This window comes from Pteropus medius, unplaced genomic scaffold (genome assembly GCF_902729225.1).
Source record: "Pteropus medius unplaced genomic scaffold, Ma_sr-lr_union100, whole genome shotgun sequence".
Classification (NCBI taxonomy): domain Eukaryota; kingdom Metazoa; phylum Chordata; class Mammalia; order Chiroptera; family Pteropodidae; genus Pteropus; species Pteropus medius.
Genome location: NW_024355008.1, coordinates 7,491,194 through 7,501,938, shown reverse-complemented (window position 1 = coordinate 7,501,938; position 10,745 = coordinate 7,491,194). Strand labels below are relative to the sequence as shown.

At 40.6% G+C, this 10,745-nt stretch overlaps 1 long non-coding RNA gene across 1 annotated transcript; it reads right to left on the bottom strand.

Annotated features, from left to right (window-relative positions):
* Positions 1 to 8,502: 8,502 nt before the first annotated feature.
* On the bottom strand, positions 8,503 to 9,967 carry LOC120598110 (uncharacterized). Its single transcript, XR_005651507.1, has 3 exons — positions 9,916 to 9,967; positions 9,225 to 9,268; positions 8,503 to 8,514 (listed from the first exon to the last, which is right to left on the bottom strand). It is a non-coding gene; the product is annotated as an uncharacterized LOC120598110 (long non-coding RNA).
* Positions 9,968 to 10,745: the final 778 nt, after the last annotated feature.

The window sequence follows — 10,745 nt, the reverse complement described above, 5'->3', positions numbered from 1 at the left end:
ATTTATTTCCAGCCACTGACAAAAATGTTCAAAACATGTAGGTGGGGGAAGAAAAGCCTAACTTTAGTAGGTAACAACGATACATCCCAGTTCTGTTTAATCCTCCTTATGCTAACGCAGTCAGACATCTGGAGAATAGAAGTGGCTGGCTTTGCAATATAATACTATCTCCTTTGAAGAAGATAGGTGAAGGTCAGCAACTAGAACGCCTGAAAGCAAATCACATCTCTTCTCTGGGCTCTTTTATTCCTAGGCATGCTGTCCTAATGATGAATTTCTCACTGGGAAAGCACCAGAAAATGGCATTGCAGGAATCAGGACGAAACCTGCACAGGCGTGTCTTTGCTGCCCCTGCTCTGGCTCACACTTTGTCCAACAACGAGCTCAGTCAGGGATAGGAGTGTTGCCTCACACGCACCCTGTACTCACCTGCTCTGGGTAAATGCCATTGCCTTGGATCCTTTTTTTTCCCCACTCAGAGCATCTGTCTTGGCAACCCAGGAAATCCAAGGCTTCCAGCCAGATGCTGTGCTGTGGACACAGAGCCTCCACTTGGCCAAACAGCCACGTATGACAATATAGAATTAGAAGTGAAGTCAGGGCAATGCATGTCACTCTCCACTCTCGGAGCTGTGGAGACAGACTGCTATTAATCACTATATGACATCTACCAAGCCACCACTTCTCATTTGGCCACAGCTCATAGTCACAGAGGCACAGGGTCTCCTGATAAATCATATCCAACAGCTATATGATAAGGATGACACAGGTGAAAAGAGAACAAAAGTGTACAGTTCTAGCCATGTGTCCACAATATTAAAAAAGAGAAGGAAATGTCTGCTGACTGCCAGCCAAGTGCCAAAGACTATTAATTCTCTCTCTCTCTCTCTCTCTCTCTCTCTCTCTCTCATCTTATTAAACCTCCACTATAGCCCTGTGTGAAAGTGACAATTATCTCTGTTCTCAGATGAGACTAAAGCTCAGAGAGATTAGAAAATGTGCCCAAGGACACACAGTTATTAAACAGTGAAACCAGTAAAAAAAAAAAATGCAGGTCTAGGAGAATGGCAGAAATAATTAGCATAGAGAGGAAGTTAAATAGTAGGAAACTGAGTGAGGGGGCATAGAGATGATGAAAAGAGAAAGAGGGAAAAAGAAGGGGAAAAACAGAGCAAGAGGAGCAGAAGGCCGGAAGCAGAAAGCAAACTGCTTTCAAAACCAGAGTTCTTATATCGGAGCCTCAGCTTTGCCAGTTACAGGCTGTTGACATTGATACAAATCATAAAACCACAGTTTTTTCATCTGTAAAATGAGGTTAGTCGTATTTAGCTAACTACTTCACTGGTTTGTTTTCAGGGTCAAATAAGAATCTATATGGAACGTTCCGCAAAATTGGAAGTGCAATACAAATGGAAGCTATTCGAATGGTGTTTAGAGGATGGATGAGAACCAGAAGACCGGGTCCCCAGTATAAAGCAAATGAGAACATCTACCTAATGGTGAACGAAACCACAAGGAACGCCTACATCAGATTTGCGTGAGGATTCACATGGAATCGACCCCACGTGGGCAGAGGTGAGCCTGCTGACTCCAGTCCCGTGCTCCGGATGCACACAGCACAAGCCTGAGCCTGCTGGTCATCTTTCCACAGAGGTTACAGAGAGTGGAAACTCCTTATTCCAAATCCTGCCTGGAAATTGAGAGTGATCACCCCTTTTCTTCCTGGGCCAAGAAAATATCATCAAGTTGTCCAATGCTTGTATGTTATGATCTTATTAATGACACAGGCTGGGAAGACAGTGAGAGATGAAAATGTGGCGAATGTTTTTGGGGCGAGTGGAGATCTGAGAGGAAGGGAATAGGAAGTTCGAGTGTTAATCCCATACAAGGGATTCATGTGACCTGATTCAGGAATCAAGGAGAGTAGAGAAAAAGCGTTTTAGTCAAATATGGTCTGGAAAGAAGAAACCAAAGGGGAATAAGTTAGTTGGAAAAACTTGTCTTGCCTTTTTTGTGCAGGACAGAGGACCAGAAAGGATAAAGACTAATTTGAGTAGTTTCTTTCAAGTGAGGACCGTAAAGGAATTTTTGACTCTGGAGGCCAAGGAGCTATTAGGAGTGTTGTCTGGCCTGAACTGGAAATAAAGCCTGACCGAGTCTAATTAATAATGCCCAAACTGATGCCCAACTGAAAAAGACCAAAAAGCTGCATTTGTAAATATTTCCCTGTTTAGTGTGTGCCTCAAGATTTCCGATTTTTTTTTTCCAGTGGCACTGACCAGAAGATACTGGAGGGAAAATGCTGCACAGTAAAGGAGGTAGGCCCAGATCCAAGGATGTGCTCCTGAGAGGAGAAAGGAGAAAACTCCTTTCTGCTTTTCTTTCTCCCTTGGAAGGGCAGTATAGTGGGCTGAATGGTGTCCTCAAAGATATGACCACATCCCAATCCTCGGAACTGTGAATATTACCTTATTCAGGAAAAGATTCTTTTCAGATGTGATTAAGTTAAGGATTTTGAGATGAGGAGATTAGCATCCAGAATCATCCAGGTGGGCTCTAAATCTCATCACAAGTAGCCTTAAAAGAGTGAGGCTGAAGGAGATGATAAATGACTCAGAAGAGAAGGCTTTGTGAAAAATGGAGGAAGAGATTAGACACCAGTGGCCTCCAGCGAAAGAATGTCTGGAATCACCAGAAGCTGGAAGAGGCAAGGAAGGGCTCTCCCCTGGAGCCTCTGGGGAGAACACAGCACTACTAACACCTTGATTTCAGACTTCTGCCTAAAGAACTGTAAAAGAATACATATCTATTGTTTTAAGTCACCATGTCTGTGGTAATTTATTACATCAGCCATTGGAGACTAACGGGTTGTAACAGGAAAACTTACCCAGTGGCAGAAACAGCCCCAAGGCTTCTGACTCCCTCTTCGGTCCAGGACTGGGCCCATTTGCCAGGCCTCAGTAGTACCGACCAGCACCCACTTCGTGCGGAGTATCAGCCGGGAGGAGAGTGAACAGCACATGCTCTCCGCAGAGGTGCTCCCCCAAAACAGAAGCCAACAGGGAAAGATGAAGGCCACACTCCTAGGAATAAGGGAGAAAAAACATAAAATGAGAGATGGGCATCCGGGATCTTATCAAATCCCTAGCAAGCCTGTGAGTTGGAAATGGAAGCTGAGAGAGTTCAGCATGAGAGGAGTCCCTCACTTCTGGAATTAAATCCCTGTTCCCTCGATTCAGTGGCCCTGTGACCTGTTCCCCTGACTCGCTTTTTTCATCTGTAAAATAGAAATTACAAAACCCCCCTACAGCCTCCTTGGTGTGAGGTTTAAAGCACTTAGAGCCCTGAGCTTCCCAACGGGACTCGTTAAATGGCTATTACTATTATTGCCCAAGATCACAGAGCTGGTAAGACAGGTCTGGGCTGGGAGACAGGTCAGGCTGGGAGACGGAATCCTTCTGGAACCTGAGGCTGTCTCATCATGCGGGGATCAGGCTGTCTGTGAGAAGTGCTCATTTCAACTTCCAAACAACATCGGGTCTGTGGCAGATGATACCTGCTATGCTCAGCGCCTGCTTTTCTATGCTCCTCAAATCACCAGGGCTGGAAGCCTGTAAGCTGCATTTCTCAGACTGCCCTGCCAACAGGGTTGCAGTTTAGATTCTACTCATGGGAGGCACTTGCATGAGAGCAGGAGGCAGATGGAGGGATTCCTTTTCTGGCTCTGGCTTGGGCGGCAGCAGTCTAATACCAGCTTCTGCAGAAGTGCTGCAGGCAGCCGTGGGAGCTTGCAACGCTGCAACCAGTGCCTGCTCGCTTCAGGAGTGACTGCAGGCAGCAGGGGTGCAAGTCTGGTAGACTCAAAGTCAAGTAGTTCTCTACGGAGTTGGAGGGACAAACTGTAGTGCTTGACCTTTGGGTAGCGCCACCCTGTTTTTGCTCTTTCCCTTCCAACAACTTGGAAGCTTCACTCTTTATATTAAATTTCTCTTTGCTTGAAGTACCTACGATGACTTCCATTTCCCCAGGTGAATCCGTAACCATTACATCAGTCCTCTGCAGAAGTGCAAGTTCGAAGCACAGAGATTTCAGCAGTCCCAGAAGGCCACCTTCACCAGGAAAAACAATCTTACGTTTTCAATTAGAGATAAGTCTTAAAACGAAAATATGCCAGGGAGAGCTATCAGATTGACTCAAATACCTATGGGGATCATTGGTTGAATCAGTCTGTTTTTAGAGAAGGTTTTGTAAATGAGAAAGAGGGCAAAGAGTGCAAAAGGCACTAGAGTAGAGAGAGGAAGCTGGGAGGAAAGACAGAAAAAAGAGAGAGTGTCCCTCAGTCCCTCAGAGCAAGGACAAAGTCCTGGTGGGGAAAAGTATAGGTTTGCCCAGGCAGCCTTGACTGTAACTTGACTTTTTTCATTTTTTTAGATTGTGGTAAAATATATTTAACACAGAATTTACCGTTTTAACCATTTTAGATGCATAGCTCAGTGGCATTAAGTATATTCACATTGTTGGACAACTGTCACCACCATCCATCTCCAGAGCTTTTAACATCTTTCCGAATTGCCACTCCATACGATTACACAATAACGCTCCATTCCTCCTTCCTCCATTCCCTGGCCACCACCATTCTACTTTTTGTGTCTATGAATTTGACTACCTTAGGAACCTCATATAAGAGAATCATATAATATTTATTCTTTGTGTCTGGCTTATGCTATTTAGCATAATGTTTTTGAGGTTGTAGCATGTGTCAGAATTTTGTCCTTTTCAAGGTTGACTAATATGCCATTGTATAGACCACATTCTGTTTATCTATTCATCTGTCAATGAACACGTGGGTTGCTTTCACTTTTTGGCTATTTCAAATAACGCTACTGTGAACATTGACATACAAATATTTGTTCAAGTCCCTGCTTCCAATTGTTTTAGATAGAAAAATTCTCTATAGAAAAAGACTTTTTGGATCACATTGTGAGTCTAGGTTTAATTTTTAAGTATCCACCATACTGTTTTCCCAGTGCCTGCAACATTTTACATTACCACCAGCAATGCACAAAATTTCCAATTTCTCTACATCCTTGCTAACACTTGTTTTTTTCTGTGTGTGTGTGTGTTTTTTTCCTTGATAATAGCCATCTTATTGAGTGTAAAGTGGTAGTACATTGTGGGTTTGATTTGCATTTTCCTAATGATTTGTGATGTTGAACATCTGTTCATGAGCTTATTAGCCATTTATATGTCTTCTTTAGAGAATGTAACTTGACTTTTCACAGAAATTAAAAGGAAAATAAAGAGACATAGCTCTGTATGTAGAAAGAAAAAAATACGACCCACTCCTCACCATATGAGCCTCAGAGACTGAAAAAATATATCTTAAAGATTGTGTGAGATCATGTTTCTTATACTTATTGGGTGAAAATGGATGCAGAATAGGACTTTCTGCCTAGTCAAAAAAAAAAAAAAACTTAATCGGAAAGCTGATTCCAATATGAATTCAAACAAGTCGTGAAATAAAATGCATAAAAGCACATCAGTTTCTATTGAAGGATGCATAAAACTCTATAAAAATAAAACTACCCTTATCATTCAAATTGTAATTTATATGTGTCTGGGCTTCAAATGATGGGAAGCTGCATTTTAGGCTCATGAAGTAGGGAGGAGGGGCAAATGTGAAATGAACAGCAAATCAGTAAAAAGAATTAAAAGAAAAACTGCTTACTGGCTTCTCTCTTTCATATCATACTTGATGCCCACACAAGTAATACTAGGAACTGTGCATGAGAGAAGGTTCTCTGGGAGCAGTGAGGAAGAGGGTTGCATGCTCACACTTTCTAAGGGCATTTCTCTGAAATGGATGTGTGAGAGGGAGTGTCTGTCTTCAAACCTGAACACAAGAAATATCTTGTTTGCACTTATAATTCCTTCTCCTCGTGATTTTACTCTAAAGAGTGTGCAAATTATTCAAGCATCTCTATAGATTTTATTAAGCTTTGTGCCATTTATGAAAGAATAGCAATGACGTTAAGTAATGGTCAAGTTAATTGGAATCTACCTGGCATCAAATTTTTATTTCAATATTTTTGGCAAAAAAAAAAAAAATGCACCAATGTTAATAACTAATGGAATGGCTGATACATAGCAGATAACCCAATGTGTATAAATGAACAAGTGAAAAACTGAGCCCCCATCATTTCTTCCCTGAATTATTAGAATTGCTTCCTAACTGCTCACCTTGCATTCCACCTAATTGCCATCCATATAACTGGAAATCACTTTTAACTTCTTGCTCACTCCCCTCTAGCCATCCAGTCAAAGGCTGTTGTATTGTTTTCTAACTAAATCCACACCATTTCTGCTCCTCTCCAAGCTCCCCGCCACAGTTTTGTTTGGGCCTTGATCAACTGTCACCTAAATATTTTAATAGTCTCCTAACTGTCCTCTTTTCTGACAAACTCTCTACATGTTAATACATTCACTAAAATTCCAACACAGTAATCTTCTTGATCAAATCAAATGACATCAGAAATGTCATTTCTAGAAGCTTTTGTAACAGAAACTAGAAGCCTTTGTAACAGAAATCATAGGCATGGATACATGAAGAATATATGTACAATGATGTTCATTGTATCATAATTCATAAAGTAAAAAATTGCAAACAAACCAAATATCAATTTATACAGAAATGGTTAAAAAGTGTTTATCTATAAAATGCAATTCTATGCAACTATGACGAAGAAGTAGGTAGACCTACATGAAGTGGCATGGAAATATATTCACGATAATGCTATCCTCAAAAGAAAAGCTGCATACAGACAGAAGAATATATTGAGATAGAGCATTTTGTACTAAATGTTTATATAAATTGTGTAGGAAAGATTTCACTTAGCAGGCCTGACTATAATTCTTTGAAAGATCTACTTACAAGGTTGGCCCTTGGCAAGATTCTGGGAAGTTGGAATTCAGGAGGCATTCACCATCCCTGATAAAAGTGGCTCTCTGTGCCTAAACTGTATGAACACCATGGTTTATACTGAACTTCTGCTTTCCTTCTTGCAGTCTGAAATTACGGTATGTACCAGTTAGAGGCTGCCTCTATGCCCAGCTCTCAATAAAAACCCTGGGTATCGAGTCTCTAAAGAGCTTCCCTGATAGGTAACATTTCACAAGTGTTGTCACAACTCAAGCACATCCTGTGTGACTCCACAGAGAGAGGACCTTAAGAAGCTTGTCTCTCAGCTTTCTGATTTCTCCCAGACTTTCCCCATGCACCGTCTGCTTTCTTGATCCTTCTCTACATCTTTTCACTGTAATAAATCTTAGCCATGAGTATGATTATATGCTGAGTCCTGCGAATACCCCTAGCAAATAACAGAATTCGGAGATGGTCTTGGGGGAACTCCCAACACACAAATACGTAGCCTTATTTACATATGCATTTTATGTTTATTTTATACAGGAAAAAGTCTGGAATCATTAAGGATTTTAAATTCTTAGTAGTGGGTCGAAATTGTTATTTTTACCTCTTATTATTTGGGCCTAAGACAGGCCACTGCAAAATATCCCACAATGACATATTGATTACTTTAAATTAAAGTTACTTGCCGTTAACCAATGTCACCATTAAACAAAATAAATAAATAAATGTAAAGGAAAAAAAAGAAGTTACTTGTCACGGGGACACCTTGACCCTCCCTTGTCTCCTCGAATGCAGGAAATGATCTCCCTTGTGAAAAGTGTCCTCCCCATACCTGTAAGACATCCCTTATCACTAGAACTAAACCCCGAGCCAAAAAGTCTGTGTAATCAAATCTTATTGCCTTTTCTAATTTACTGCTTTGTTTAGATTTCCCACTAATGAATACCCAAGCCTTGCTTCCATTCCTTTCTAATGAGCACTAACTTTCTTTGTCCTGTCAATTTCTCACAAATTTATTGTTTGTCTAAAAAGTATGAAAAGATGCCTGGTTCAATCATTTCTTTGAGCTTTTCTTTATGACCTGAGCATCATATTATGATTCTCCCGTGTGTGCATATTAAATTGGGTTTTCTCCTGTTTATCTAGTCTTGTGTCAATTTCATTATTTTATTATTAATCCTGCTGTAAGAACTGGTGGAGGGAGAGATTCTCCTCCTTCTTGACACTGTGTTTTTAAATCTGTGGGAACACAACTGAGTTTCTGAGTTTAATTTTGTATGTCTTCTGTGACTTACCGTGTTGTGATGATTGCTTACACATATGTCACCACATCGTGAGGGGTCCCTGGGGGGAGAGTGCTGTCTCACTTTTTGGAACATCTCCAGTGACTAGCACAAGCCTAGCACATGGTAGATGACAGAAATGATGCTGCTGATTCGATTTGAAAGCAAAGTAAGATGAAGGACATAGACATGATTTAAAAATAAACTAAAAGGTAGTATTTACGTGTAGGATCTCCTTTCATTTCAAGTTTCAGATTTTCAGTAACTTTGATTTCCCAGCTTACTTCAAGCCTCCCCAATCTTCACCTGTATTTAGAAGAGATGGGTGGGAAAAAAAAAAACAACAACTTAAAATAAAGAACAATAAAAAGAATTGAGATAGATAAAGACAGAAAAATATCTACAATTTAAATTTCCTTTCTTCTCAGCTTGGCCAGAGGCAAGCAGCTGGCTCTTTCATTTAACATAGTTTATTTTAAAGAGGACAGTATGTTTTCTTTCTCAATGAAATCTCTGTTGGCAGCATGACTGCTAAATCAAAGAAGGACATAGTATGTGAGGTAGGTAGAGTATGAAAAAACTGTGGAACTCTTTTAAATTTTCTTCCTTTTGAATGTGCAGTTTTGTAAGACTGATTAAATATCTGAATAACCGTATGATACCACTATGTAAAGATAAGCTAAGCCAAGTGTTTATTCATTGCCTCAAGCTGTACTAACACAGAATTGTTGGATCCTTTATTTCACTTGGTACATAAAAGTAAACCATCATAGATTCAAATTGTGGCACAAATTCTGAAGACTTGTCATAGTGCAGATTTTGAGGAGATATAAGTCATTAAAGAAACATACAGGAATACTCTACTATTGAATAAAAAAGGTGAGTTGGGCTCAAGATACTCTGTTTTGAGTTTTAAACTCTGTCTTAACTTGGAATTTGTAATTCAAGCTGGCACCAAGCAAATTTCTTCCTGCCTAATCATAGATATACCATATATTCTATAGACAGCCGCATACCTCACATATGTGTATGAATTTTTTATCTCCGTATTGCAGCCAACCTGCAAAATATGCCCATTTGAAAATGAATATGTTCAAGTGGTCAGGCTAGTACTACCCAGTTCTGAGAATAATTTCAAGACATCTAAAACCGTAATTTAAAAACTATGAAATTCCTCTCTGAGCTACTGCTACTATGGGCTTCTAGCCATAGTCTTGAATGAACTTTTATCCTGGTGAAAGATCAGAACCTGTTTTACATGCTGAAGCTTTATAAAAAGATGAATCCATCTATTCTGGTTCAGAAAGTCAGAGTTGGCCTGACATTTTCATTTCTAATAGCCATTTTCAAAGTAAATTCACACTTCTCAGTGGCCATAAATTGTTGTCAGAACTTGCCCGGCATTCATCTAGATATATTCTCTTGAGATGTACTCATTAGTGAGCAGACAGATTTCTTCCACATACCATAATATATAGCCTACATGTGAGCAAATACAAAATCTGTGTGTGTGTGTGTGTGTGTGTGTGTGTGTGTGTGCGCGCGCGCGCGCTTGTGTGTAATTATGTCAGATCTCAGTGGACCGGTAGCTTCTTTTTTTAAAAAAAGGTGGGGAGGGTTGCCTGTGCAGATTTTGGCCAATCTCTCCCTATTTTTTACATGTTAGTGTGACTGAATAATGAGAAACAAAGGCTTAAAGTCAAATACCCAGATTTAGAATTCAATGTCATGCAAAGTAATCAAACAATTAGTCACTTGAATAAAGCTCAAGAGTCAGTGAGTCCTGTATGTATTTGGCGGAAGAGCTTTCCAGAAAAAGGAAACAACAAATACAAAGTCCCAGTGGCTAAAAAGGACTGAGTCAGAGGAGAACTGCAGAAGAGTTGTTCAGAGGGGGCCCAGGGGCCCGCACTTTTAGGGCCTTGAAGTCCTTGTAAAGACTTTGGCTTTACTCCGCCCCATGACGTAGAAAGCCATTGGAAGGAGAGTCTTAAGCAGGAGTGACATAATCTGATTTAACTTTAGCAGTGCCACTTTGTTGCATTGATTAGACCACAGAGCAGCACAGGTGAAAAACAAGGGAGACGTCAGGAGCTATTAAAAGAGACAATGGTGTTTTGGAGCAGAGTAGAAGAGGTAGAGATGGTAAGAAATAGTTACACTAAATGTGTTTTGAAAATAGAGCCCTCAGGATTAGCTAACTGGTGGAATAAGGGGTGGGAGAGAAGGAGAGGTTTTGGTCATGGGCACCCGGAAGAACGAAGCTGGCATTAGTAAGTCCTCTTTATCTAATTTCTTTTTTCAGTAAACTTTTCGGCCATCCATTTTCCTGGAGTTATAAAGACAGGATCTCAGTGAAACACTGGGCTAACAGGCTTCCTCAGCCACAGGGCAATTCCAAGGGTGTGTCTGGGGACTTTCCTAGAACAGCTGCAATCAATCAGAGCCTAAGCATGTGATGCACCAGAGGTACTGAGGAGGGCCAAGGGGGCCAGAGTCTGTTTATTTGAGGAATGGAGACTTTCCCCAAGAAAAAA